Here is a 24,926-nt window from a genome sequence, read left to right on the forward strand (position 1 = left end):
TCAGTGTGGAGAATGACAGAAACATATTGCCATAGAAATCTATATCAAGCATCTAAACAAAGGTGGGGTTGGCAGAAAAAAACTTTATGTGGTAAGTGATCACTGGAACACCGATTTACTTTAGTATTAAGTCACTAAAAGCAAAATGCAGATACTTGTGGTTTGTGATGGACAGCTACAATCAATATATGCAATGGTGTGGCAAAGAACATGCTGCACTTAAGGGTATGTTTAGCCTAGTATAGTAGATAGGTATTTCTATAATGCATTGGGTTTAAATCAATCACATTTCCAGGAACATATTCTAATTTTACCCTTTATCTGGAAAAACATTAATATTGAGAAGACAATAGGTATCGAAAGCTATTGCTGTTCCTGTTATGTCTTATAAATGCATTTTAAATTAATGTTTTCAGTAATGAATTTAGTTGTGCACCCTATTATTTATTTAGAATTTCATCACCTTGTCTTGCAAAGTCTGTAGGAGCATTATAAGAGCAAAATATTTTCGCATTTGGTAATATGTACATATTTTATATTACAACATCTTTTTCCTGTGCCAAAATCTGCATATATTGTTTGAAAGATCACGTTTACTAACATGAGTTAAATTAATTAAATACAACTAGATATTTATTACAGCGGATGATTAAACATTATAAGGAGATGCAGAACTAAAACGGTAACTATCTGCTTAGAAACTGAGGAAATTATATTTTTATTTACCTGTTATCATTTCTATTAATGTATATGATGCCCTATGTTAGGGAATGTGCAAATACCAATCTTACTATATGCTGATGATGTGATCCTCCTATCTAAGTCAAGAGTGGACCTCAAATGCCTCCTTAATAAATGTAATGACTATTGCACTAAAAATTGTCCACGAATAAACCTGATGAAATAAAAAAATGGTTTTTTTCAAATGCATTTAAATTAACCAGATGGACACTCAACGGTAACATAAAAGAACAAGTCAAGTACTTCAAATACCTGGGGGTCAAGTTTCACTTTAGAACTGGCTGGGTTAAACAGAGAGAGACAGCTATTGCAGAAAATGTTAGAAGTGTATTGGCCCTCCCTAGCTTAGCAAGAGCAGTTTTAGGTAGGGATGCTGACTTTCTGCATTTTTTTCATTTACACAGTATTCGTGCTAAGCTGAACAACCATTTTTCCTTCCCCACATTTCCCTCCTCACATTTCCAATGGGGAGGTTGCCTGCTGCCTTTTTTGTGGGGGCATTTCAATGGTCTATTGCTCCTGTGATAGACTCACATTGTTTAAATATAAAATAATAATGAAGAAACCCCACTGCTCCTCCTAAAATGCTTACCAGAGGAGTGAACAGAACTGTTGCTTTGTGGGTGAGGAAAGGCAGTGAGGACTGGGAAAACCCAAAGGAAGCTGCATGCACATGGATTCCTTTCCCTCTCCCAACGGAGAAAGACAAAAAATTGCCCTTTAACCAGTTTCAAAAACTATGAAAAGAGTCTGACCTGAAGAATGGTGAGTTCTGAAGGCAGGAAAATGTGTGTGTAAGCAAGATTCCAACCCAAGGGAACGTACACTGAATGTAAAAGAGATCAAAAGTGCATAAATGGCCAGAGGTTTGCTGACTCCCAGATAACCTGGAGTCTTTCTTACATTACAAGAAGTTATTCAATCATACAATATATGCCAAACAAGACTTACTGGCAGTTAAACTGCATTCTTCCATGATTGGACCTCTTGAAGAGGGTTGCCTATACAAAGCTGCTGTGTGTGGGACTGATAAGGATTTGGGCTGCTATGATGGGGAATGGAAGGTCTTATGTTTAACTCCTGTCTCTCCCCTGTGCTGTTCCATCAATTAAAAAATAGCTCCATTGAATTGCTTTTAGCCAGGGGCGTAACAAGGCAAACTGGAGCTCTGGGCAAAACCTGAGTTGGATGCCCCCTCCCATGGGCGGCCACCCCACCACGACCAAAAATTTTTTTTTGCACCAGGTTATTGGTGCCTGCAGTGGGTGCATTTTTAGACATATTGCTACCAAACTTTCAGCGTATCATCAGGAGATTGTTCTTATGCTACCCCCCAAGTTTGGTGCAGTTTGGTTCAGGGGGGACAAAGTTATGGACCCTTAAAAGGGTAGCCCCATCTCCTTAGTTCCCATCGGAAAGAATGGGTGATGGTGGCACCCCCTTTCAAGGTCCATAACTTTGCCCCCCCTGAACCAAACTGCACCAAACCTGCGGAGTATCATTAGGGCAGTCTCCTGATGAGACCCTGAAAGTTTTGAGACTGTGCCATCAGAAATGTGCCCCCCCCCCCCGCAGCCTGCAACCCCCATTGACAGCAATGCAGAAAACTCAATGCAGAACAAAGATTCTTGGCAAATTTCTGGGATGTTCCTGCAGGGGGCGCATTTTTGGATGTATCAGCACCAAAATTTCAGGGTATCATCTGGAGACTGTCCTGATGGCACCCCTGAAGGGGAAAAAAGGTTCCTGCCTACTGCCACAGACTCAGGCTTCTAATATTCCTTGTGAAGGGGCAGGGTGGCATAGGGAGAATGGCATATGGTGGTACTCCCTAGTACCATAGAACTGGTGCATACAGTCGTTCCACCTGAAAATATCACACCACTACATTCCAGCCGTGAAATTCTAATATCAAATATGATTTGTCCCTTAGTAAATTACTAGGAAATTAACACAATTAAGATAATTATATTATTAAATAGGAGCCTATTTTATGTTGCAGGTGTAAAAGAGCCCTTCGGGGACGGGGCGGGATAGAAATTTGAAGCATAAATAAATAAATAAATAAATAAATAAAAGTGCCTGTTTTGATAGATGTGATCTAGAGAGGCCAGTGCATATTTATGACAGAACATTCCACGTACAACCAATGTTGAGTCCTTTGAAGAAAGGTGGGCTGAAAGTGACATAAATAAATGAATAAATAAAGAGTAGAGTCTAAAATCTCCAAACAAGTCTCCAGAGTTACCATGGACGTAGGTAACGGGGGAGGGGGGGGGGTTCTCGGATTTCAACCTCCCCATTCATGTCCGAAGCTCCGCCTCTCCGTTTGTGGGTTTTAAAAACATTTTAGTGCTTTTTCGGTTTTTGGCCTGCAGGGGGCGCATTGTTTGGGCTAGCAGCACCAAACTTTCAGGGATTGTTTGGGGGACTCTTCTGATGATACTACCCGGGTTTGGTGAGGTTTGGTTCAGGGGGTCCAAAGTTATGGACTCCCAAAAGGGGTGCCCCATCCTCCATTGTTTCCAATGGTAGCTAATAGGAGATGGGGGCTACACCTTTGAGGGTCTATAACTTTGGACCCCCTGAACCAAACTTCACCAAACCTGGGTGGTATCATTAGAAGAAACTCCTAAAGATACCCTGAAAGTTTGGTGCTTCTAGCTTAACAATTGCACCCCTGACAGCAGGCACCACCCAAATTTCCCCAGATTCTTCTTTTAAATCCACCCACTTCGGCAGGGAGAATCTGAGGTCCTCAGTTTAAAATAAGAAGAAAAGTTTGGATTTATATCCCCCCTTTATCTCCTGTAGGAGACTCAAAGGGGCTTACAATCTCCTTGCCCTTCCCCCCTCACAACAAACACCCTGTGAGGAGGGTGGGGCTGAGAGAGCTCCGAAAACCTGTGACTAGCCCAAGGTCACCCAGCTGGCATGTGTGGGAGTGCACAGGCTAATCTGAATTCCCCAGATAAGCCTCCACAGCTCAAGTGGCAGAGCAGGGAATCAAACCCGGTTCCTCCAGATTAGAATGTACCTGCTCTTAACCACTATGCCACATTGAAAGTGATGCTGTTTCAGGGTGGGGGATAATCCACCCCAAAACAGCATCACTTTCAGTGTTGTTTAACTAGGGACCCCAGATTCTCCCTTTAAGGTGGATTTAAAAGGAGAATTTGGGCTCTCTAGTTTAAACACCATTGAAAGTGATGCTGTTTGGGGGTGGATTCCAGCATCACAGCGGCTGCCTGCCCCCCCCCCCGCAAAACTCAGATTTTGCACCAGACACCATTTTCCCTCTATGCCTCTGCCCAGAGGGGAGGGGCGGGGCAGGGCAGGGCAGGGCAGGGCAGGGCAGGGGAGTCTGCCATCCCCGACCTTGGAGAGTTGCTTTTATAAGTGCTAGGCCAGGGGCGGGGCTTGGGGAGGTGTGGCCATGCCCTAGGGGCGGGTGGGGGTGTGATCCCACCCCCAAACCCCCCCCATAGAAAATCTATACCTACGTCCCTGAGAGTTACAATTTTAGAACCCATTTCATTCTTTTTAAAAAAGGAATTATAACCAGCAGTCACCGATTAATTTTCTACAGCTCATTGATAAGAGAGCCAGTGTGATGTAGTGGTCAATGTAGTGTGATGTAGTGGTTATTGGATGCTAATCTTGAGAACCGAGTTCAATTCTCCATTCCTCCAAATGAAGCTTGCTGGGTGACCTTGGGCTAGTCTCAGCCTATGTGGAGGCAGGCAATGGCAAGCCATCTCCACACATCAGTTGCCTTGAAAACCCAAGAGTTACCATAAATCAGCTGCGACTTGAAAGCACATGCACGCACGCACATACACACTTTACTGATGTTAAAAGTCCATCGCATGCATTGGCTTGTGAGAGAACAAAAGGCATTGATAAAACGTTTGTTCATGACATTTAAAAAAGCTTCTGCTGATTCTTCAGCTCTAAAAAAGAAGAAGCAGAACTAGTGGGGAAGTTCTCTGTGTGTGCAGCTTGTGTCTCAGTGAATAAAACATGACCTACACTGCATAACTCTATTACACTACTAGAAACATGTATTCATACCTAGTTACTATGGTGATGTGCATAATAGAAATTCATACAGATGTGGAATGAAGACCGCAATGTAATAGTCAGATAAACCAAAGATAACAATATTATCCACTTTGGACGCCTTTGAAAAGCCTTTTGTTTTTGACAGTTTAATCACATTGCCTGTACTGAATTCCTACAGATAGATTCCCTCTGCTCCCATCCTTGAACTCTGAATTATTACTACCATTAATGAGGCAGTGCAAAGTAGTCAAATGCTGCTGCATGGGACAGATGTAATCTGTCAGATGTGAATGGAATATCCATCAGTGGTCACTCTAGAAACTAAGGCCTAGTTGAATGATTTGAGAAGTAGTATTATAATTCATAAACAAAGCAAGGAGGCTGAGAAATCTGAAAGGAAAACAATCAACATTCAACAAATTGCAATCAAATAATTAGTTTACATGCAAGTAAATCCCCTCACTGGGCTACCTTAATGTTTAAACTGAAAGATTGAACTTAATGCCACATTGAGCATCTTGATGTCTGTGTACCTGGCTTACCAGTTTACTTTGCTTTGTATATAACAGGGCCATGAAGACATGAAGACAGCCAATCAGGGCAGCTCTATCATGCTGCATATTGATATTGATGAATTGTCCATGGAATGACAGGTTTTCTGCTAAAAAAGAACTGCATCTCCCATTAGGCAGTGTGGGACTATGCATGGACTATGCATGAATTAAAAAATAAGCCTGAACAGTACGCCTGCTATCCACATTAAAAAAAACCAGAACAAAACAACTCCATATTATATGACCATGATGGGCCAAGCACTCAAGTTCTTTTGTTAATAGAACATACTTTTACCAATAAGAATTTTAGGTTTTTAATGTGATGGGCACTATCATTTCCATGAGGTAACATAAGAATATGATTTATGATTATGATTATTTATTTATTAAGTTTGTATACTGCCCACATCCAGGTAATTTACCTGCTTTTGCCATCAAAAGCATTTAATCAGGCAGCCATAAAATATATCTCCTATCTGTAAATCACGATGAGAATAGAGAAATTCCCATTCTAGGAATTGGGGAAGGTGGGCCTCGATAAAACTAGCTGCTCTCTAAGGCAACAAACTGCAGATTCCAAACATGGGGACCTATTCACACTTATAAATATATTATTTGATTTCTCATTACTTGAATTCTTGAGACTGAAAATTTCAGCTCAATTGATAACGTGTTGTATTTAAGCTTGTATGGTTCTGATTTATCTGAGGTGCCTCACTCACACATGCAAAATACCTTTTGTTGCTGCAGCCCTCAAGTGACAAGCTTATGTAGAAGAACCAGTCCTCCATCAAAAGCTCATTAGCAGTTAGATGAAGTCAATGGACTTATAAGTGTGTCACTCTGTTTAGGATTATACTGTTACTGCAGAGCTACTTATTGGTTTTACTTTGAAAAGTCAATGGTGACTGGCATTTGAAATAACTGCAAACAGGAGGAACAACTTTTCTATGGTTATTTCTTTGGATTCTTTTTAAAGGTCTTACTGTATCCAAGGCATAGCTGTGCCAATAAAGAATACAAACCCACCATTTTTCCCCTTTTGTTTCTGCTCTGGGGGAGATAATTATGCATCAGCTTAATTTGATTCTGGCCTGAAATTGAAGGGGGAAGTGCCAACCTTCAATTCCTTTTTTCTGCATTTCCCCCTTTATAGCATGTTTCTCAAGTTTTATGAAGACACAATCACACTAGATTTGGTCCTTTCAGTTCAGTAAGTGTTTGTGTCTACATGCTGACTAGGTTTATCAAACTATATTTCCGTTTTGAAAGAACTCATGTCCCACTGATCTAAACACATATTGTTGTGGTTTGTCACAGTCACAATTTAAAAGCCAGCATTGTCCCTTGGGATTATCAATCTGGCTTTAGGAATTAATTGCCATTCTTTTGCTGGCTAATTAGCTACTTAATCAGTTAAAGAATAATTGACCCCTTCCCATCCCTGTATACCTTTGAGAAAATATCACCAGGAGTTTAGACAGATCCATTGTAATTCCATTGAAACTAGTGGAACAATGCATAAAATTTAAGGAGGTCTTTAGGCTGTATTATTAATTGTGGTTACCATGGAGTGTCAAAAAATCTGGAGGAAGTGGATTGCCTCAGTTTAATGTAAGCTTCAGGCAGGTAGCCACTTCAGTCTCTAGTATTAGAACAAAATTCCAGTCCAGTTGCACCAGTCCTTATTTCCAGATCAGTCACTGGGAGTGCCAGAGGCGTATCAGGGCAAATGGTGCCCGGAGACAAATTGTCTCCGAGCGCCCCCCCCCCACCCACAAGACCAGGAAGATGGCAAGGCAGCAAGAAGTCTTGTCATCTTCAGGCGCCCTCAACCCTAAGCCATGTCATCATTGACATGGGCAGGGGCGAGGGCACCAGGCTGCTGCCCCCCTCCTGCCTGGACCAGTCATACACTCTAGCCTACCTCACATAATTGTTATGAGCACCAGGGTTGTGAGGACAAAATGGAGGAGAGGAGCATGATATAGGCCATTTTGGGTCCTTGGGAGAATAAAAGAAGAAAATAAATACTGAATCTAAATAATCAAATGAGTTGGCTCTTCCAAATGTTTGGCCACCAGTTGTAGGTATTTATGCTTAAAATTCACACTCACTTCAGTAGCCTAGCCTAGTGTCTCCCAGCTTTTACTAGCATCACTAGTATTTCCTAGACTCTGTTCCTATGTTTTTTTGTATGGGAATAATAATTCTGAGCTATTGTAAGATTTCTGAGCATTCTGAACTCTCAAAAGCTCTGTATTATAATTATTATTGGTTTTAATCTGACTGAACAGTTGCTGGGTGAAGATACCTGCTGTATATATCCACTGTACTGGAAATCTATGTTTGGCAGTCTTGTGGAACACAAAAATATGCAGGTTATTTATTTGACAGGCTTGTGGGACTTGGCACGCACTTTCAACCTGTTTATCTGTCAGGCTTTTGAGAATAGGAAGTTCTGGAGATAAAGTAGATTTTGTTTTATGTAATGAACTGCAATGCTGCTGCCATGACTGTCATCTTCCACACTTCTGGCTTTCTTCGGGTCAGGATAGCTGCTTTTTTAGCTGCTGTTTTGTTTACCGTTTCACCTCTTTTCTCCCTGGTACATGATAATTTTGCTTCCCGTGTTGCTGCCGCCAGGGAATGTGAAAAACTGTCAGATGTTTGATATCCTAACTAAACCAAGGTTGAACAAATATGTTTATGCATCATATAAGAAGAATGAAGTCTAATCTTGCACATACAATTCCCGTTGAATTCAGTAGAATGTATTTGTGCACGATATTGCAGCATCAATGAATCAATAAAAGTTGCCGGTCAATTAATTTGGACCCATTCAGTTTTTAGCAGATAATTAAAGGTAGAATTAATATGACTACATACTATGCATATAAAGATGGTGTAACGACCCAAAGGACCCCCAGAATATTATTTATATATATTTCTGCTTTAAAATCATATTGGCAAAAGCCAGTTGCCAAAAGCACTCCTATGGGTGTAGGTAGCAGCATGTCCAAAGGTCACAGGTCTGCTTTACAAAAGCTAAGATAATGAGTTACCCCAGCATAACCTGGAGGTCTCATTTGAGTAACTAGAATGCTTGATTACCTCACCTTGCAAAGATACTGTTAAAGACAAAGAATATGGAAAGCCAACTTGCTATCAGATTCTGCATTTCCCTATCTCTTCTGGAAACCAAGTTAGCAACAAAGGGTTGCTTCTCTGCATCTCCTCTTCCCATTGTTATGAATTTTCCTAAAGCACCCACCTTTCCCCGGTCTAATGTCTCAGCCACAATCTGAGCTACTCTGCATAAAGCCATTCTGTGCTTCCTGACTTAATCTAAGAGCAATTGGCCCCATTGTCTTGGGTTTAGCAGTAGACGAGCTGACTAATGACCTCAGCACCCCCAAGTCCAGCATGGGAAATTCCAGAGAATTTAGAAAAATAAAACTTAAAACTCACTTGTTCCCGCCCCTTCCTGGGCAAAAGGGTATAAAAGTGTAGTTCACCTACAGCATTTTGCTCTTGGCCACATGTTCCTCTCTTGGTCATGTTGGTCTTGAGACACAATATCATCTTCACTGGGTCTCTGTGCTGGCATGGAATCCCTGCCTTCTACTTCTACTCTTCTAAGAATCGTTAGGTAATGTATTACCTCACAAAAAAACCCCTCCCTCTCTATCTCCAATCTATATATTTAACACCTTTCTATATCTCAGGAACTTGAATGTATGTGCTCTTATGTCTCACTGTGTGTTTGTATTTTTAAACAAATTTATATAAAACTTTTAAATTCAATTTGGACTCTTGCTTCTCTGTGGAATATCCATTGCTAGAATTCCTTCCTCGTAGTATACAGTCTAAAAGATCCCCTCTCGGCCCCTCTCGCTGCCAACGTGAGAGCTCATTCCCCTTTGCTACTTTTAAAATCCTATGTGTGCTGTTTACACTTTTAGCAGCTGGTGGAGAATCCCTTTAATAAAATCCTTACCCCTGTTAAGGCCGTAACAATGGTGACAGGCCCCCTCCTGTTGTAGTCCTGTCATTTCCCTCCACCTATTTCTTTTTATATGTATATAAGAAGGGAGCTATTGGTTCATTTTTAATATGAAATAACTAAGTTCTGTATGGCAGGTACTTTCAAAGTTCAACAATACAAAAACAATATTTTTCTAGGAGCAAATCATCAAAAGATAAACCATTGTGACAAGTTATTTGATTACTAAACATTGCTTGTTATTTGATTACTAAACATTGCCCTTACTAAACATTGCTTGTCTTAATACAAATGCTGATGTGTTGTGAAGGTCTTTAGTGCAGCATTTTATGTGTGCAAAGGACTAAAGCTAGAGTGAAGAAGCAGAGCATTCTGTGAATGTGAAGAACTGCTTTGCACAAATTTATAATCCAATTCTTGGATAGAAGGGGGAAGAAATGATGTGTTGTAGCTAGTGAGTATACCCTGAACTTATATCAGGTTTGAAAACTGGACTTCGCCCATTGTTTTATTCTTGTTCTTCTTTTCTTTACAAAATTATCTGGTAAGCCCTTGGGCTTTGGATTGATGCCTCTCAGTCCATACGGCAAGCATTGTAAATTTGGATTGATGCCTCTCTTCCATATGGCAAGCATTGTAAATGCTGGAAGCTAGATGCCATTGACATCTTTCAGAGCAATCCAGAGGACAGCCAAGGCAGCAGAAACTAGCTGCCCGAACAACAGCAGCACCATGTGTCCATTCCGTGATGGGAATCCACAGAGGTTGCAACATGGACAAATGCCCTGGCAGTGGGACCTTGCAGGTATCATCAGTGTCAGTGCTGCCACACTCACAAGATGTTTCAGGGGTGATAGTGTAGCTTTGATAAACAGGGGAAACCAACCACAAAGTGGCAGCTATAGAGATTTGGCCCCAGGGACATGTGAGCACCAGGCCACATCTGCAGTATCCACTTCACTTTCTTAAAAGCACAGGTCCTACCAAACAAAATAGAAACAGCAACCCAAGAAAGGGAAAGGGGCATACTAGAATCAATCCCAAGCAGGACCAACCACATGAAGCAAAGGGGGAGACTTCCAGGACAGTGACCTGGGAGCATAAAAAGAACACAGGACCATCTATGGTTGCCTGGCAGTCCTCATCAGGGGAACTTGCTGGAGCCATGGCCCCAGTGACCCACACTGCCAACACTGGTGCAACAAGAGGAGGGCTTAAGAGGTAGAGGCTGGTGCAAGGCCTCAGACCACTACTGACAGGTTCATAAGCAGCTTGATGATAGACGCCTGCCACCAATCTATGTCCTCAGCAACAGCCACCAGCCACTCAAGATGCCTGGTAGCTGTCCCCTGAACCACTTAGAGGCCCTCCCAGTACTGTTGACTCCAGACACAGCATTCCTCCTTTTGTGCTAGGTCTCCAGCCACTCCCTCTCTATACCAACTCATATGAATGAGAGGGGGAAGGGATGTACTACACTGTAGCTGTGGCCATGGCAGCAACTCCAATTCCCCAGTTCCACCAGAGGATGCATTGGGCACACTATCCAGAGCTGGACTGAAGCCTACTAACAGCCCAGTAACCTCCACCATGCCATAGGGTCACACCTCACCCAATCTGAGGTTGTAGAGTCCATCCATTGCTACTGCTTTTCCACAACTGCTAACCCTAAATCCTTGTTCCAGAGGATCCTCTCCATGGTATATCTCAAAGGAGTGAGGGTACACAGATGGTCCATGGTGCTGGCTGAGAAAGTCAAAGCAAAGAAGCCTGGGAGGGCAATGATGATCAACATGTCAGTTAGCAAGGCCCATGACCCCTCATTTCTGTCCAGAGGTAGAGTGAGGGGAAACTGCACCCAGGGGGTGTGCGTGCGCTGTGCTGTGCTGCTGCCTGCCCCGCCCCACCTTGGAATGCCCCCACCACGCCCCCTCCCCGGTCCAGCCACGCCTCCACCACGGTTCCTCCCGGGGCATTGCCCTCCTGCCCTGTGGGCACTACACCACTGTTTGTGTCCCTGCCTATCCCTGTTACTTCTGACCTCTATCTCCTCTTGGATTGTTGCTGTAGTGTTGGTGGTGGAGAAAGGGACAACTGGGAAGTTCAGTGGGCCCATAGTGGCTCCAATGTTATATTCCCTGGCTCTACAGTCCCTAGCTGGCATGCAACTCAGCCCTCTTGCTGGCCTCAGCACTCAACAGCCTTGCACTGGCTCCCTCTAAGCAAGTTGCCTGCAGTGAGGAAAGACAGGATTGAGAGGTAGCAAGGAGGCATTTTTTCAAGAGTTATGTTCCGCAAATGCTGTTGAATATGCCTGATGTGAAATTTGTGGCATCTCTGTGATAAGGGTTTCTATATCTAATGCATTTTTCAGTTTCCACAAAGCAAGATTAAATATTGGAACTTCTAGTCCAAAACCACTATTTTAAATTAAAACATTCTCACAATCTTCAATATAATAATTAATGTATTTATGTGGAAATAAGTTAATCAGCAGGTTTAGAAGTCCCTAAGTACTCATTACCTTAATAGACAATTACACTGCTAAAGATTAAAAACATACAACTTTAAAGAAGTCTCTAACCACTAATTTGCATGAAAGACCTTTCAACCCAATAATTAGGTATTGAGAGTATTTCAGCATACACTGACATGCTGAAATTAGAGTATTTCAGCATACATATACTTGATTTGATAATATCTCAGTATACCAACTCCTCCGAACATGCTTGCATTTCATTTCATAAAAGAATCAGCAAACAATGTAATAGTTTATTTTTAAGGCTAGTTTGTGTTATTCTTATGCTTCTGCTGCCATCATAGTGATTGCTGCTGATTATTACAATGTTTCATGCCTGTAAGCATTTCATAGAAAATGTTTTGTTTCAGCACGGTATATTGATGCTGAGCCTCCTGTCTCCATTCATGTTAATATGAGATGGAAATTGCAATCCATTAATCCCAGTTCACTATACTAGAATTCATGCTCTAAGGGGGAAAAAATCAAGAAAGAAGTTAAGGAAACCGAGAAATTGGATTCAGAGTTATCTTCGGAGATCCTGCTTTGGTTGCTGCCACCATCCAAGGCTAGATAGACTGCAAAAAAGAAAGGATTTTTGCAGTCATGGCACCAAAACTTTGTTGTTGTTGTTGTTGTTGTTGTTGTTGTTGTTGTTGTGATTACTTACTTAGTTCTGCCTGTGCAACTGGGCACATTGGGCAACAAGTGTTCTCCAATGATTTTGGTGAAGTTCACTTGTTTCCGTAGCAAATAAGGTTTCAAAGTGCTTTTACTGGCACTTCTCCCAGTGATGGGGTGCTGACCCATCACCCAACCCGCCTCCTTTCGCATCTGGGCTTGGGACCGGCAATGGCAGAGTTATTGTCTTGATTAGATTTTTTAAAATAATAATATCAAAAAAGATATGAGAAAACAGTAGGAACATTAAAAAGGATGTTTTTTTTAATTACAGTTGTAAACACCAGAGAGCCAACAAGTTTATATTAAAAGTATCCTAACAAATCTTAGGCAAATTCTAATAAGCAAACTATATCAGTAATAAGAGAGAACATCGGTATATAATTATGGCAGTAGTTTCTAAACACATTTCTCCCAAAATATATACCATAATACCACATTGTCATGTTTGTACATATTTTAATCATTCGTAGTTTCCCCTCTTTTAAAATAATTTTCATTGTTATTCCCAGTATATTAAAACTGAAACATACATAGTTTAGATACATCTCTTCAACTTTCTTCATTGTTGATCTGATTTAGATGAGTAGTATGAAAAGTGCATTTTCCATTTATCTTGTAATTCTTGGTTTGATTCACAAAGTTTGTTAACTTTGCCCTTGTTATATATTCCCTGGATTTATTTTCCCATTTCTCAAGGTATCAAAACTTTGGAACTCTCTCCCCAGACATATTCACATATCAGTGTCTTCTGACTGTAGGTGAAGACTTTTTTTATTATTGACATATCCCAGTGATATTATTGGCCCTCATCCATGGTTCTTGTGTTGTTTTTTAATGTATAATTATTGAATTATTTTATAATATTAATGTTGTTTTTAATAGCGCAATCCAGATGGACCATGGGAGTGGTGCTGGCCTGCACCAACATGAACACCCTCTCCGCTGGCATAAGGGTAATCCCTGTCAGCAGAGGGGTAAAGATGCCTATGTGCCCCACAGCTCATGGGGTGGGGGCAAAACCTAGAAGTAGGTAATGCTAAGGAGCTATGCTGGCATTTGAGCGGATGCTGAAACAGGGTGGAACAGGTCAGGGCATTCTCTCGGGTGGATCCTACTTCAGTGGTCTTCTACCCAAGCTTTCAAGCTGGAAATGCCATGGACCGGGTCTCAGACTCCTATGGAGGGCTTTCCAGATGGCCATTTTTTTTGCACTGCCTAGTAGCCCTTTGGATGTGGCGCAGCGGTGCAGCAATGACCCCATCTACAGCTGTTGGAGTCCTTTGGAGTAGGCTGCCATTTTTCTAATGTTGTATGTGTGCTGCCTTGGAAACCCTGAACAGGTGGAAAGATGGCATAAACATGTTTAAAATAAATGCATAAATATGGCATGCTTTTATAACATGTTTATACAGGTACATGATGAATATTTTTAAAGAAAGAAACACCTAATTTGACAATGACAAACAATATGTCATTTTCTTCTTCACATCTGATGCTGTATACAGAACATATGGTTTGATTTTTAAAGAACAGAATATGGTCTAACAATACTGACAGTGACTGAATGAACTTAGAAGAGTATAACTCTGCTTAGCACTACACAGTTAAAAACTCAATTAATGTGGAATCTGCCTAAACCATTATTTCAAAGGAATTGCAATGGTTCTAATCCATATAAAAGTGGGTCATTCAGAGTATGCTTATATAATTTACATCTTAATAGAATATTTTTACATAGCAATCACATTTAAGTGACTGTACTCATTAATGCATACTAGAAATATCAAAGATGACTTATGCTGGATTTTGTAGTACTGAGTCAACATAAATAAAATTTAATGAACCAATATTAATTACCATGATATCCTCAGGTGTTTTGCAGACTTCTGAGTGGTGCCAGGAAAAAAATGAAGAAAACAAATAGGAGACACTGGTCAATTAAGCCATCTACGGAGTAGGGAGAAATGCGTATGTTTTATCATATGCTCCATGATCTTGCCAATGGTCCCTGTATGTCTGTTAGCTTTGTTAAAATAATTTTGAGGCAACAAAGCATGATTTTTCCTCATTTCACACAGCTTTCAGATTTCATACTACTATAAAGTTGCAGAACAGACAGTATTGCATGGGGAAAGCTACCCTTTCTTCACTTAATTCTTTAATTTCCTATATGCAACACACACTTACCAATCACCATGACTTGGACACTCTGGTTTTTTTGGCCGAAAGTTTAAGAAGATCTGAAATGCTTTGGATCATCTTTGTTTTCAGTTTCCTCAGCAACTTATTAGTTAATTTTCTGCTTGAGGATAAAGTCCCTAGTATTTCACACCCAATGGCAAAATTCCTTTACATTGCAAATAGAACACAATGTTCTAAGGTCTCCAATGGAACAGTTTGGTAATTATGATTGTGTGATATTATTTTTTATTTGGTTATGTTGGTCAAATGACTGAATAAAGAATCTGTCTGTCTGCCAAGTGATTTACCAAGCAGTCACTGCAAAATTATTTTTAATGCTATTTCAATGCAGCTCAAGTGAACAAGATGAAAAGGCTCTTTTTGCAGGAAAAAGAATTGGCCAATTATTTACCATGCATGGTTTCCTCACACGGAGCTTGCACATGTCACAAGCCTGTTAATCTGCATTCAAATTTGTGACATGTTTTTCTAGGTTTCACATTAGGGATTATTCAAAGCAGATGAGTCTCAAAAAGGTACCAGAGAGATTCTAATTGGATGATCTTGATTGTTTAAGACTGCTAGGTACTGACATACTGCTTTTAAATTAAGTCTCTTGAAGCCTCTCTTTGCTTTTTTTCCCCAGGAGATAACTTTACAGCTTGATATTTGAGCCACTGTCATATAGGATTTGCAGAAAAGGCTGAAATCACATCCTTCAGTATCCCTGGACCATGTCTTTGATGAACATTGAAGGTATCTACAGAATCTTTTATCCTTAACCAGAGTTTGTAGGTATGTCTACATCTCTGTGGCCCCCCTCCCACCCTACAGCTGGCCACTCCTGTTACTGTTACTTAAGGGCTAGTGGGGGATGGATACTGGAGCTGGGGGTTCAGCAAAATTAGTTGATTTCACAGGGAGGGAATCTTTCATGAGTTCCCCTGTTGTCCAGCACTTGAGCTGCCAGCCTGCCACCATCCCTTCTGTACCAGAGAGATTCTAGTTTATTTCTTAGATGTTTTCATTGCCCTTCCCTAAAAGCTCAGGGTGATTACAATCTCACTTACAACGTCACAGGGTGATTCATTGGTGCTAGGACAGGTAGTAGCCCCTGGGTGACTTGACACTATCTGACTGCATGACTCAACTAGGCCTGACTGCTTGCTACTGTTCAAGAGCAGTCACCCTATTAAAGCCAGTGTGGTGCAGTGGTTAAAAGGTGGTGATGGAATCATCATGTGCTGTCATCCTAATCTACCTCATGGGGTTGTTGTGAGAATAAAAAGAAGCAGAGGAGAATGACGTAGGTTTCTTTGGTCTCCACTGTGGATAAAATATAAATGATGTAAATAAAAAACAAAATAGCTGAAGATGGGAGGCAGATAAAAAACAGGTTGGTGAATGGCTGAGAAAGAGAATGAGGCTGGGAAAATGGAGAGGATATAGAGATTGCCAGAAAGAGGAAAACGGGAAATAATGTGTGGAGCAGATACATAAGGGTGCATGTGCCCCCCCCACAAGTTCTTGAGGGTTCTTTGCCATGATAGCACCACACGGGTGCGCCATAGTTTTCCTAGGCAGGAGCTGTTGGTGGAGGAAGAAAAGCTGGACTGAACAGCAGATAAAGGTAGGTTGGCTGGTTGGTAAGAAAGAAAGCAGGAAAAGTGGACAAGCTATGTAAGCTTGCAGGAAGGGAAAGGGGAAATAGTGGGGGAGGGAATATGAAAAGCTGCCAGTAAGTCTTTAATTAATTAAAAGTTCATTTCTCCCTGTGTATATTTGGTTTTAGGTAGCTCTGTGTCATGTAAGAAGTCAGTTTTGAAGAGTTACTTGAAAGCATTTTGAAAATACTTTCTTTACTGGCAGCTGTTGCCACATGAGAGGCATATTCTGAAAAGGCTAACTGCATGATTGGAGCACACACATTGTTTTATTGGATCATTCAAAGAAAACCCCATCCAAAGCTCAGGGGGTTGGGGATAGAGCTATTACCTTGGTGCCATGCCACTTCCAAAGTGTTTTCAGGCACAGCGGGTAAACAGAAAAAAACAAGTTAGAAAACCTGCCCACCTGAAAGCCCTCCATAGGGTTAAGTGGACTTGTGCTACCCTTTTGGGTGGTGTAAGTCTGAGGGTTCAGGCTCCACACACCTGGCCCTAAACCTTGGATGGAAACCAAATAACATTGACTCCCACCCATGCCCCGTGCTGGTGTCGGATTGGATGCCAGAATAGCTCCACGGCAATACCGACTTTTGACTTTATCTGCCGTGGAGCTGAGAGATAACCATATACCGGCATGTATTGTCGAAGGCTTTCACGGCCGGAATCACTTGGGTGCTGTGTGGTTTCCGGGCTGTATGGCCGTGTTCTAGCAGCATTCTCTCCTGACGTTTCACCTGCATCTGTGGCTGGCATCTTCAGAGGATCTGATGTTGGGAAAGCAAGTGTAGTATATATATATATCTGTTGGAGTGTCCAGGGTGGGTGGAGAAACATAGTCTGTGAGTAACAAAGAAGGCAACCAGGTCAATAGTTGAGGGCATCTGAATAGAAGTATGAGTAACAATGAAGACTATAGCATGGGAGTATCAATGGAGATAGCAAGGTCACTGGTGGGAGCATCTGAATAGAAGTATCCTGGCCTTTGTTTCTTTTGTCTATGGTCATCCTGTGTTTGTGTGGAGCTGGTTAGACACTGTCTTGACTCTAGTATTTTTCAACACTGGCAGCCAGAAGTTCTGTTCATTTTTTCATAGTTTCTTCCTTCCCGTTAAAATTCTCCATGTGCTTATGGATTTCAATTGCTTCTCTGTGTAGTCTGACGTAGTGGCTTTCAGAGTGGTCCAGAATTTCTGTTTTTTCAAATAATATTCTATGTCCAGGTTGGTTTATCATGTGTTCTGCTATTGCTGATTTTTCTGGCTGAAATAGTCTGCAGTGCCTTTCGTGTTCTTTGATACGTGTCTGCGCGCTGCGTTTGGTGGTTCAGATATGTATACTCCACTTGCTTTCCCAACATCAGATCCTCTGAAGATGCCAGCCACAGATGCAGGCGAAACGTCAGGAGAGAATGCTGCTAGAACACGGCCATACAGACCGGAAACCACACAGCACCCATATACCGGCATGTTTGCTCCTGCACAACCAGAACTACTCCTTATGTGGCGAAGGGTACAAACTTGTTGGCGCAAGACTGAGCTTCCTCCGTCACTCTTTCAGTCCCTCTCCTTTGGATGGGGCTACTTATCTTTCATGTCTATGACCAACCTGCCTCTAATCAATTTTTCTTTCAAAGTATCATATTCACATGAATCTGACATTTTACACATCTTGTCAAGGTAATGGTCTGTGGTTTCAGCTGATTTTTGTTTAGTGGGTTCTTCACATTTATTAAAGATATATATTTCATATACTAAATTTCTGGTAGTTTCAACATGTCTTTGCAGAGCTTATAATAAATAGGATGGAATTTCCCTTCCTGCCGATGGTATATCTAGACATTGCTGGAGAAAGTGACATTCCTTTCTTATCACAATCAATTTATATGTCTTTTATCCTTGCCATCTAATCCTCTTGCAATCTCATAATTCTCCCACTGTGCCTTGAAAAGCATCCAGTTATCGAAAACATAACCTTTCCTGTCCACGGTTCCAGGAACTAGAATTGGGCTATCTGCCATGGCTGAAATATGTTTGTTCCTCTGAGTGGTTTGTGACTCTTAAAAGCTGTGCTTCTTGAGCTTCTTTTTTTAGAAAAGTACTTGCACTTCTAATACCATATTTTAATGGATCATTCAAAGAAAACATAGGCCTAGCTTTTTGACTCAGGCTTTACTGCAAGCAACTGTGGAATAAACTAGCGACAGCTATAACTTCTCTCTTCGTTTTCTGATCTCTGAACAGAAGCTGTGTTTCCAGTTCCTTTCTAATGAGATATGAGATTTACAGCAAATTGCTTATATACTCTAATGCCTAATTCCAACACATAACACATACCAAATACACAACTGTTCAATTGTAGGTTTAATTGTTTGTTATGAGTAAGAGTTGTGTATTTGGTATGTGTTATGTGTTGGAATTAGGCATTAGAGTATGTAGTGGTAGTCTGTTACGTATAGGTATTAGTGGATGTTTGGAATCACACTAGCACAATAAACACACTGTGCACTTTATATTTATATTGAGACTTGTGTATTAGTGGGATATATCTTTGTGCTTTGGTGCTGCCTGTCTTTGCCATTATGATTTGACTTAAAATTGTTGTTCAGCAACTTTGCAGGATAGGTCCCAGGAAAACAAATCAGGAGCATATTGGTTGTGGCAGGTTTTCCGGGCTGTGTGGCTGTGGTCTGGCAGATCTTGTTACTAACGAGATACCTGCATCTGTGGCTGGCATCTTCAGAGGTGTATCACAGAGGGAAGTCTGTTACACACTGTGTCCAGGGAGAAGGAAATGTTTAGTAGGGTATATATTGTCCATGTCCCAGGGTGGGGAACCAATCAGTAAGTGTTTGGGTGGAACTTGCTATGCAAAGATGTGGTTGATAGTATTGTATTGTAGGTGGGGTTTTTCAGTCCAGGGAGTGATTCACCCTTTCATGCCCTGCAGCAGCAGCAGTATTGGTGAATGCAAACCATGTGTTTGGGTGGAGTCCATTGTTCATGAACTTAGCATGCCCTTGAGATTTGCTTTTGGTGTTTTTAAGTACTGGTAGCCAAGCTTTGTTAATTCTCAAAGTCTCTTCTTTCCTGTTGAAGTTGTCTTGGTGTTTGTGAATTTCAATGACCTCCCTGTGCAGTCCAAGGGCATGCTAAGTTCCTAACAAGAACAAGTATATATTCAAATGCCCCCTCCCCTGCCAAAGCAGGGCTCAGGGTGATTTACACAAGGTAAAAACATCATCAATAAGGCAGGGCATAAAACCACAAAAGTTAAAACAGGCAAAAGCACAATCTTTGAGATATGGTGCCCACATCTTCAATGTACATGGCAAATGAGCCATCAGCTGCTAATCTTATGTTCAAATGATGCTAATCGGTAAGATGATTCTGTCTCTCCTCCTCACAGCTCTGCCCATTACAACATTAATCTGCTCTGAAGTAGCTGAAAGCAGTTTTGTTGCTTTATGTTCCACTGCCATGTCTCTTGATATTTCTGAACAGCAATTTCTGCACAGAGGCTTTGGAAGGAGTGAATAGGGCCAACAGTAACAAGTAGTAATGAAGACAGATAGAAAATAGAAAGTTGCCTTTTTACTGAGTCAGACCAAACTACAGGCCATTATTGGCCACAGTTCCCTAGACAGATGTGTTTCAGCTGTACTACCTGATATACTTCTTAAACTGAAGATGAGGGCTTGGCTACGCATGTTTTCTTGGGAAGAGCATGAGGACTTTGCATCAGACCTGCAATGGGAGTTTTCTGGCCCTTCATACAAGCTGGCTCCGCTCCTTTCTTGAGACTAACGCAGGCAGGCAGAAAACAGTTGTAGCCTTGCCCATGCTGTTTTCACATTTGTGTACTACCTGGTGGGGCTGCTGTAGGATTTATTGTCAAAATCAGTTTCATCATCGAATCAATAGCAATTCCACCAGACAGTTTACGAATGTGAAAACACTAGGAATGAGAGGTTATCACTGTTCTAGGCAAAAGCAGAAAGGAATTTGTGTGTGTGAGAGAGAAACAAAGAACTTCAACCACATTTCTAATGCAAACTTATGTTCTCACAGAAGAACCTGAAAGTTTCAGTATGCAGTCCATCTTGCATACTGAATTAGACCATCCCAAGTAACTTCTTTTTGCACTGGAGCTAAGGAAGATATTGGTAACATTATTCTAGGAGCTGCTTTATGTGCCTGAGGCTTTTTCCAGCTCTGTGGTACAATATTTTCCAAAATAATTCAGATGGGCCCGTGAATTAAATTATAGATCAACTCCAGATTAATGGATCAGTTTCCCCCTTATCTATAAAACCCAGATGAGAAGTAGAAGTGTTCAAAATGTCACACTTTTGAATTCCCATATCTTCTAAATGTTCATCTTGTCTGCAGTGTCAATAATGTGGATAGAGATTAGTGATCCAGAGGACAGCATGCATTGAAAGTGAGAACTACAACATCCTTCTTAATATCTTCTCCCACTGAAAACATTCTTTATCAAGCAAGGAAAACATACAATCTATTTAAAATATTTTCTAATTTTATTATACCAAAATTATTTCTAGAATGTACTATCTATGTATCCTTATTTCCATTTTAATATTTCAAAACTTTAAAAATTGCAGGGTTATGGAAAAATGAAGGTGATCTTCAGGGCCTCATAATAATCCTTCTTAGGCAGCACAGATTTCTGCTTCAGATCCACTTCACTTAGCTTCGTTTATTATTAAATGTAACATTTTTTATGAATCATACACACATTTAAATTTTTAGCAGTGCCATATACATTTTCCACCATCTTTAAATAAAGATGGCACATACTTTGAAATAACATTCCAAATGTCATATGTGATTATCCATTTTGAAAACAGGAATACTATGCAATCCAGTCATATGGTTGGGAGGCACATGATTTGGCGTCTTTACAAAAGCTGAACAGGTGTGCATCTGGTTAGTACATAGATGGGATTCCTTTTAGGGGTTTTGTATACTTTCCTTGAGTTCAATGTTAGAAAAACAGAATATAAATGAACAACTACAAATAAAATATTATAAAAAAGCATATTCCACATAGGGAGTAGAACCATAGATTGAACTCAACAACTGCTCATCCAGTTTGGCAGTATTTCATTTGTGTGTCCTAAATTAATCCAATCTAGTATTGCTGTATCTACACAAAAACAAATGAAATGTAAAAAGCCACATTTCTCCAGGCAGTAGAAGTACTTTAAAGAAAGTCTCTTCCAACATGCCACAGTGCCCCACAAGCTGCTGCTTTTGCTGCTTATCCTACCCATTAGGTTCTCAGGGGCAGCCTCTACTCTTTGCGAGCATTCTGCAGGGCTCGTAAGACTGGTGGATTCTGCACATGCCAAATCTAATGGGTGTAGGACTGTGGTGGTGAACCTTTGGCACTCCAGATGTTATGGACTACAATTCCCATCAGCCCCTTCCAGCATGGCCAATTGGCCATGCTGGCAGGGGCTGATGGAAATTGTAGTCCATAACATCTGGAGTGCCAAAGGTTTGCCACCACTGGTGTAGGACATTGTTTGTGGGGGCAGGACTTTGCACAGGTCCCATTCCCAAAATGAGTTTGGCCCATTTTATTCCCCTCAATCTGGGATTTTCAAAGGTCGCTAAACCAGCATTCCCTCTGCACAATCCCAGGTTTGAGGCACTCCCACATGAACACAACAGGCAGGAGACACTTTACCCCCCCCCCTTCCACACATTCACTGCAAGTTCCACGCCATCCACTGTCAGGGAGAATTTGCCCATTTGCCATTCTGTGCAGGTCATCCAGCAGGTTGCAGGCAGATTCTCTGAGCTTCCGACAGGATATAAAGTCCCCCAAGCACATTTTCTCTCTGAGGCAGCGAGTATGACTGATCTACAGCAATACGTTCATTATTGCCCTGCCATTGTAGGGAGGTCTTTTTCTTTTCTTTTGCATATTGCAGGATGATCAGCATGGCTGCAGAGGTTCATTTCTGTATGCCTGAGTAAGTCTAAACTATATTATTCTAAACATGTGTTTTCAACTAAATATGTGTTTTCAAACTCTATATAATATTGCTACATATGGCCATTATCCCTAAGCTACACTCAAAATGAGCCTTTTGGCTTTCTTGCCCACAATGTGTTGCAGGATTTTATTTTTTTTAAAAAAAATGAGAAGCATCTCCATGCGAAGGCATGAAAGCAACCTGGATTGTTTCCATGGGCTCTAATCGCTGCCTGAACAGCATGCATGCGAATGGGAAAAAGTAAAACAGGTTCCTTTATAATGACTGCAACCCATTATATATTTGCTGTGTGAAATCCACCACTGTGTTGCTGCACAGAATGCATGTTGATATTTGACCATTGTTAGATTTCTGTACTGTGACATTTTTAATCCCCTTTCTTGTTTGTTTGATTCTTAGGTGACTGGTTTGTGCTATATCGCACACTGTTTTAACTGACTATGCCATGTTGAGCTATAAAAAGGCCAGATATAATCTTTAAAAAATAAACAAAATATTTGTAATGGCTAAGTTAATTTCTTGCACATTGGTATACTGCTGTCCTGAATAAGATTCTGAAAGTTGAGCCATGTTGTGTGGCTTGGTGCCATACATACAATGATTTAATAATGTTTGTTTCTCTGCATGTCTTCTTACAAAAGAGTAACAAGGGATCTAGTATGTGGTAGTTTTGTTTTCTCTAAGCGTATTGGTGGCTGATCTCCTGGGATTACAACTGATTTCTTGGCGAACAAGATCAGTTCACCTGGAGAAAAAAGGCTGTTATGGAAAATAGATTTGAGGGCATTATAACACCCCACTGAAGTTCCTCCCCTCCCAAACCCTGCCCTTCCCAGCCGAAACCCCCAACATCTCAAAGTTTTTTTCCCAACCCAGAATTGGCAACCCTAATTTTGCAGTACTAAACTGATAACTAAGCCTTGCCACAATATTTTGCCATATCACGTACCAGGGGCTGCTGGCAATGTGAGCACAGGAAAGCTTCTCTTTGAAACATTTAGCCACTGGCAATTGGCTGCTGAACTACAACAGTGGCTAATAAATCAGCTTCAGATCTTGATATGAGGTTCCCAATATAACGACACCTAATATGGTGGCATCGTGAGTTTATTTGACCAAAGATTTTGCATTATTTCTGAAGCAGGTCGTTGAGCCAGTCTTGCTTTTTCCTCTCACTTTGAATGCAGCTTAACTACGTTATCAATTTAGGGATATGCACAAAAATGTTTTTCAGTTCATTTGAATTTTATGATTTTTTAAAAAATCATTTCCTTTGTCATCTGAGTCCATTTTCGTCATGTCAGCAATTATGCATTTCCATTTATTTCAATGGAAACAGAATTCCAGTGCATTTGTCCTCATGAAATTGGAATGAAAATTCTCTGGAATGAAATTCTCAGGGACTTTACCCCTTACTGAAGGGTTTCTTCCCTGCCAAATTTCAGGTAGATGGAAGAATGCATCCTAATTCAATTGGATTTTTTTAAAATCTAACTTGCAGAGCTAGATGTTTGGCAACCTAAGCAAAGAGATGACAAAATAATATTTAATAATAAACAGAAGGATCTTTGTGCAAGAGCCCACCCATTCATGTCTAACACTCAGCACATAAACAGGGGGAGCTAAACTCTGCTGCTTCACATTCTTGACCACTGGTGCCTGAAACATATTTCTCATTATCCTTAGTGAGACTGATAGATAAATTTTGAAAGAAATGGAGTGAAGCAAAGTAAGGTGCAGAAATTTATTTAATATGTGAATTAAAGGCTTCCTATTGGTGTTAATTGGATTTTTGTCAGGAAAACCAATTTACACTTCTTGCTTCTCATGTATTTTGAAACTTGGACTGTTGTACTGCAGGGCGTATATATTAACACCACAGAGCAGGGTTTAATGACAATGGTTTCACAGACTCATCAAAATAACATATTTCTAAAATTTCCGTTGCTATAAGGGCAAAGGGGGACTTTATTAGACATTCTGCTATTGGGAAGCAGCTGTTTTGAAATTCTGCATGTGCTTGCATTTCAGCAAAAGGTCAAAGTTCAAACTCTGATACACAAACTTCCAGATATCTAGATATCTAATAGCCATGTATGGACCAATCTGTGGATATCTAAATCAATGGAATGGGAACACAGTGACAGAATGGAGATTTTTCTCAGTTATTGGTAATCACACCCCCCCCCCCCCGGTTTGAGGAGAAAAGAAAAATACATTGTGTTTTTAAAATCTCCACAAAATAAGTGTGTTGTCTGTGCAAGCTCACACAATGCACCTACCTCCTTCTATATACATGTATATATGTATAAAGCTACAATCCATTTTCCTGAAATGAAACTACAGAACTTATGTATTACATGTGAATATAAACATTTTGAATTCCTGATGTGGCAGTTTTGAGTCATGATTCAGCTAAGCCTTTTTAACTACACTGATTGTCAAAATGTAAGCAAATGTTCCATCTTCCCATTTATTTATATTT

This window comes from Sphaerodactylus townsendi, linkage group LG09 (assembly GCF_021028975.2).
Source record: "Sphaerodactylus townsendi isolate TG3544 linkage group LG09, MPM_Stown_v2.3, whole genome shotgun sequence".
NCBI classification, from domain to species: Eukaryota; Metazoa; Chordata; class Lepidosauria; order Squamata; family Sphaerodactylidae; genus Sphaerodactylus; species Sphaerodactylus townsendi.